General features: G+C 40.8%; 1 pseudogene; it reads right to left on the bottom strand.

Annotated features, from left to right (window-relative positions):
- Positions 1–553: 553 nt before the first annotated feature.
- LOC124557617 lies at positions 554–671 on the bottom strand (annotated as a pseudogene).
- Positions 672–5,423: the final 4,752 nt, after the last annotated feature.

The following is a 5,423-nucleotide window of genomic DNA, read 5'->3' on the forward strand; positions in this document are numbered from 1 at the left end:
CAACAACAGTGATAGAGGAGCAACAAAAGATGACAGAACAACAAGCCTGGAAACCAAATCAGTAGCCTTAGACATAGCAATATAAAAAACCAAACAATGTTACATATAATGAAAAAACACAAGCGCAGTTGGAACATGACCGAGGACCAGGTCCTCACACTGCGAGCTTTATAGCACAGCCGCAGGTGTCAATAGGCTGGCATGTGGGGTGTGGCCCATGCCTAGCTCCGAGGTGGCAACAGCAGTGCTCACAGATATTAGGAGTGCCACATAGTGGCTTTTGTCTAGGTCCATGTGTTCTGGTGGGCTTTCGAACTCAATGGGCTGGGATAGCAGAATATTGTAACTGGAAGCACTCCGTCTTCAGGCCACAAGTGGCCTACCGGGACCATCCGACTGCCGTGTCATCGTCAGTGGAGGATGCGGATAGGAGGGGCGTGGGGTCAGCAAACCACTCTCCTGGTCGTTATGCTGGTATTCTTGACCGAAGTAGCTGCTATTCGGTCGAGTAGCTCCTCAATTGGCATCATGAGGCTGAGTGCACCCCGAAAAATGGCAACAGCGCATGGTGGCCTGGATGGTCACCCATCCAAGTGCCGATCACACCCGACAGCGCTTGACTTCGGTGATCTCACGGGAACCGGTGTATCCACTGCGGCAAGGCCATTGCCGACATTGTAACAGGGAGGGGATCATAAATGTCATCACTATTCACAGTTAACTCTACAGTATTAGTTTTGGTTTCAGTTATATTATTTTTTATTTTATTTACAATTGACCAGCATGACTTTAAGTTATCTGAACTTCCTATCTGTTGGCTAACACTTTCTGCTTTTGATTGGCTCAGTCATTTGTGGTACTGATATTTACATTGCTTGTAGAGTTCTTTATATAACTCCGAGTTAGTCTGTGTGCACTATATGTTTTCCATTTTTCCTTTTAGCTCTTCTGTTTTAGTGTCTAAGGGCACATATTTTGTTTTTAAAGGTAAATTTTTTACGAATATTCTGTTTGGTACCATTTATGTGCCAGTCAGAACTTCTAAGAGCAGGTTCAATTTATTGATGACTGCAATTGTAGTAAATACTGATTCCCAAGATTCCTGATTTATACTATGTCTTAATATAACAATGTTGTTAGCAGATATTATCATCTTGTTCTCAGACATTTTTCTTGGTTTGAATTTGGTATTACATTTTAGCAAAAGATTTTGATCCTAATAATGTGAGAGATGACCAAATATAGTGTATGCCAAGACAACGTGGACAGGTTTCATTGAGCTAGTGTATATTTTATTTGCTCTGGTAGGTACTAGATAAAATACATCTGATACAAACTGTAAAACATTTGTTTTTCTTACAGTCACATAAAGTGTTGATCTACAAGTATGTTGAGGTTTACAATTCTATGACATGACACTAATTCACTCAAAACTCCATCAAATGATTTCAGGAATGTATCCAATTTTAAAGAGGGAATCTATGTACAAAAAAGAAAGAAAGAGCACAAAACATGAATTTAAGCATTGCAATTTTGACACCTGTGTCAATACAATATGACATTACAATTAAGAGCCAGTGCTAGCACGATCCTGAAAGCTTTAGAAGTTGATGAAAGGCCACTCATCATGAAGGGGATACTTCCAGTCTAGCACAATAACCAGTGGATTAGGATGGCAATTTTGAGACTGGACACGATTACTTCTATATGCAAAAAGCATGAACTATGGTATCCAAATAAGAAACACAAATCAATTTCACTGTATCGATGTGATTAATGCAGTGAGACTATGATCTTATCTCTAATCCAAAAACTCTACAAGCTAAGTGCAATTTAATTGAATTTAGTACTATTTTCAACATTTTTATTCATACTGTATCATGAAACATGACTGGGCCACCAACGGTAAGTCAAATGATAACCAAGGATGTTATGCATAGTATGTGCCCAACACAACCCCATACCAACTATACTATGATTGCAGCACCACTTTTATATTAAGAATGATGCATGAATTAGACTTTACTAAGTCAGTTGTAAGTGAACACAGACACCGACAACCATGGTTTGAAGTTATTGGCCAGTATTTATTACAAAATATTACACATGTAAAAATGTGCAGCATATACGAGTTGTGTTATAATTTATGACTTTTGGTACCCAAATCATGCTGCACACAAATGCTGAAATATTGCAAAGAAAAACATCAGTGCAACATTAGAATAAGTAAACTTAACATAAGAATATTGCTTAAATAATTAGTATTTAGATTTAGACATAATTAGCATAGTAGAATTTGCATAATAAATTCAGGCAATAGTTCCTAAGTGGCAAGGCCAATTACAAATGATGATCTCCCTACTTTAAATACAGTTTGCAATAATTCACTGGAAGTGTAAACAATCATTGACCAGTAAGTGGAAGTAGCACAGTTTAGAGTTTAAGTTAATTATGCATCACTTAGATTAACTTTTATTTAAATTTTGTTCATTCCTGTACCATTGGATTTCAGTGTTTCTGTAACTGGGCTACCTTCAAGTCCAATAAGATTCTAGACTAGACTAGACTAATAAAAAGTAGAGAAACATTAAGATGGTGGTCTTGATGCTTCAAGATGATCTATATAGTCTCCCACTCACTTGAGTACAATGTACAGAACATTCATATGATGTGAAACTGCCAGAAAAGCTCTTCTTTGGAATGTTTCTCAACTTATGTGCCAAATCAGCTTGAAAGTTGGATATGTCATGAATGTGAATTTCTGCACTTCGTTGCTTTGTGGTAGGATTGTATTGATAGCACCAAGTCTCATAACATGTGATTATCTTTTTTTTTCTGAAAAGAATTATCTGTGTTCTGCATTTTGAACAAGTCATTGGCATCCACATGTCATAGCTTTTGTTCGGGAGTCAAGATGAGAAGGGTAAGGTTTATACACACATCCTGGAGAATGTTTTCAACACTTGATTTACAAGTGTTCCTCCAAAGCAATTTGACACACAACAATGTGGACATACATCAGCCACTCATCCACTACTTACGGCCTTATTGCAGCTGAGTAATAGAGTGAACACCTGTTGTTTACAATTGTTGGAGCAAGCCTGCCACTATAGTTACTGTGCTGATGTTGCTTAGAGGCCAGGAATGAAATCAGTTTTTGAACTTTCTGGACAGATGATGTATGTCTGGGTTTCTCATATCAGCCTCCTCATACACAGCTTAGTTTTCAGTGGAGTTTCTGGACACAGCAGCTCACCACAGTACGTTTCTAGCATGACAGGTGTATAGTCGCCCCCCAGCAACAAAGAAGAGCTGAAGAATCATGTGGGATTGTAAAGTTTATCAATTTATCTGGAGCAAGCCGTAGCATCGGGTTTAATGTGTCACTGGTGGCACACAGTTGTGTTTCCTATCACCAATCTTTAATTCAAAAACAGCTACTGAGTTCCACACGGTAAAACATGGATAAAATATCATTAAATATTTTGCACAATTATGATGCACTAATAGTTTTATTTCTACACAGTAACAATATAATAGGTTGATCATTCCTTTTCTGCCCTGCTACATTAGCGTAAAATTCAAATACCACTAACAAAAACACAAGGACAGCATATGAGGCAATCCCTCTGATCTTCACTTTGTTCGTCTCCTTGGCCACTGTTGTTAGTTCTGTATTATCAATGACCTTACACACAGTAGTGTGGCACTGGCTCCTATGATAATGATGCATATCTGTGAGTCATTCAGTGCAGTTGCCTGTGCAGCAGCCTGAGACAGACTGGTGGCACAACAGTAATCAGTGTCCTTGTATACAGCTCAGCAATACTGCGATTGCAGCTTCCACCTTACAACAATTGAGATGTGATTACCTACCGTACTTTTAATGTAGGTGAGGTTTTTCATAAAGGTAGTGGTACCTCTTATTTCTACTGTAATAGCCCTCTTGTACTGAGGACCCAGAGTCATCATAAGGTGGATCAAGATGAAGCTATTTATGTATGGTGTAAAGGATATGGTGTTTGTGCAAATGTAAAAATTGTTGGTGATTTGACTGTATTTTATCATAAATAAAAAAAAAAGACCTTGTCAAAAGCTGAGAAGCGATTCATGGTAGTGTAGCTATCAAAGCACACCATACAGCTGAAATTCTGTTCTGAGAACTTTGTCACTTGGTGTAATGTGTGGTTTATGTCATCTTCACTTATCACCTCATGAGACTTGTTTGCATACTTGCAATATTGTACTTGCTTTCCAGCAACAGCCTTATATTGCCACTAATGAACCCCTCCTTGTCCCATCTCCTATGTCCACCTCCTCCTCTTTCCCCCCCCCCCCCCCTCTCTCTCTCTCTCTCTCTCTCTCTCTCTCTCTCTCTCTCTCTCTATCTATCTATCTCTCTCCATTTCCTCCCTCTCCCTATCTGGCAACCTCCTCCACCCACTCTAATCTTGAGCCTTGTTTATTGTTACTGCCAATGAAACCTTGACTGGGAATTGAAGTCACTTAAAATGAACAGGTAAATTGGTTGGGATCATTGGTATATGGAGTCGAGTAACTTCTCTTGCAGCTGGATATATGAGGATCGTAGCTTCAGTGACAGTATTTCGCATAGTTGTAACCTGCAAATAGGAAGGGTTAGAAAGTTTCAGAAGATTGAGATTCCATAGTAGTATTCTAATCATAAGCCAATAACGCATAAATACAACATTCCTGTTTTCTGCTAAAACCAACTGCAAGGAAGAAAACAAAACAGCACATAGTTATATATAATTTTAGACAAATATTTTATATACATGGACAAAGGACATATATGGATGAAACAGCCCACTGGTTTACATGTCCTCCTATCATACACTCCTGGAAATGGAAAAAAAACACATTGACACCGGTGTGTCAGACCCACCATCCTTGCTCCGGACACTGCGAGAGGGCTGTACAAGCAATGATCACACGCACGGCACAGTGGACACACCAGGAACCGCGGTGTTGGCCGTCGAATGGCGCTAGCTGCGCAGCATTTGTGCACCGCCGCCGTCAGTGTCAGCCAGTTTGCCGTGGCATACGGAGCTCCATCGCAGTCTTTAACACTGGTAGCATGCCGCGACAGCGTGGACGTGAACCGTATGTGCAGTTGACGGACTTTGAGCGAGGGCGTATAGCGGGCATACGGGAGGCCGGGTGGACGTACCGCCGAATTGCTCAACATGTGGGGCGTGAGGTCTCCACAGTACATCGATGTTGTCGCCAGTGGTCGGCGGAAGGTGCACGTGCCCGTCAACCTGGGACCGGACCGCAGCGACGCACGGGTGCACGCCAAGACCATAGGATCCTACGCAGTGCCGTAGGGGACCGCACCGCCACTTCCCAGCAAATTAGTGACACTGTTGCTCCTGGGGTATCGGCGAGGACCATTCGCAACC

Source organism: Schistocerca americana, chromosome X (genome assembly GCF_021461395.2).
Source record: "Schistocerca americana isolate TAMUIC-IGC-003095 chromosome X, iqSchAmer2.1, whole genome shotgun sequence".
Taxonomy (NCBI): domain Eukaryota; kingdom Metazoa; phylum Arthropoda; class Insecta; order Orthoptera; family Acrididae; genus Schistocerca; species Schistocerca americana.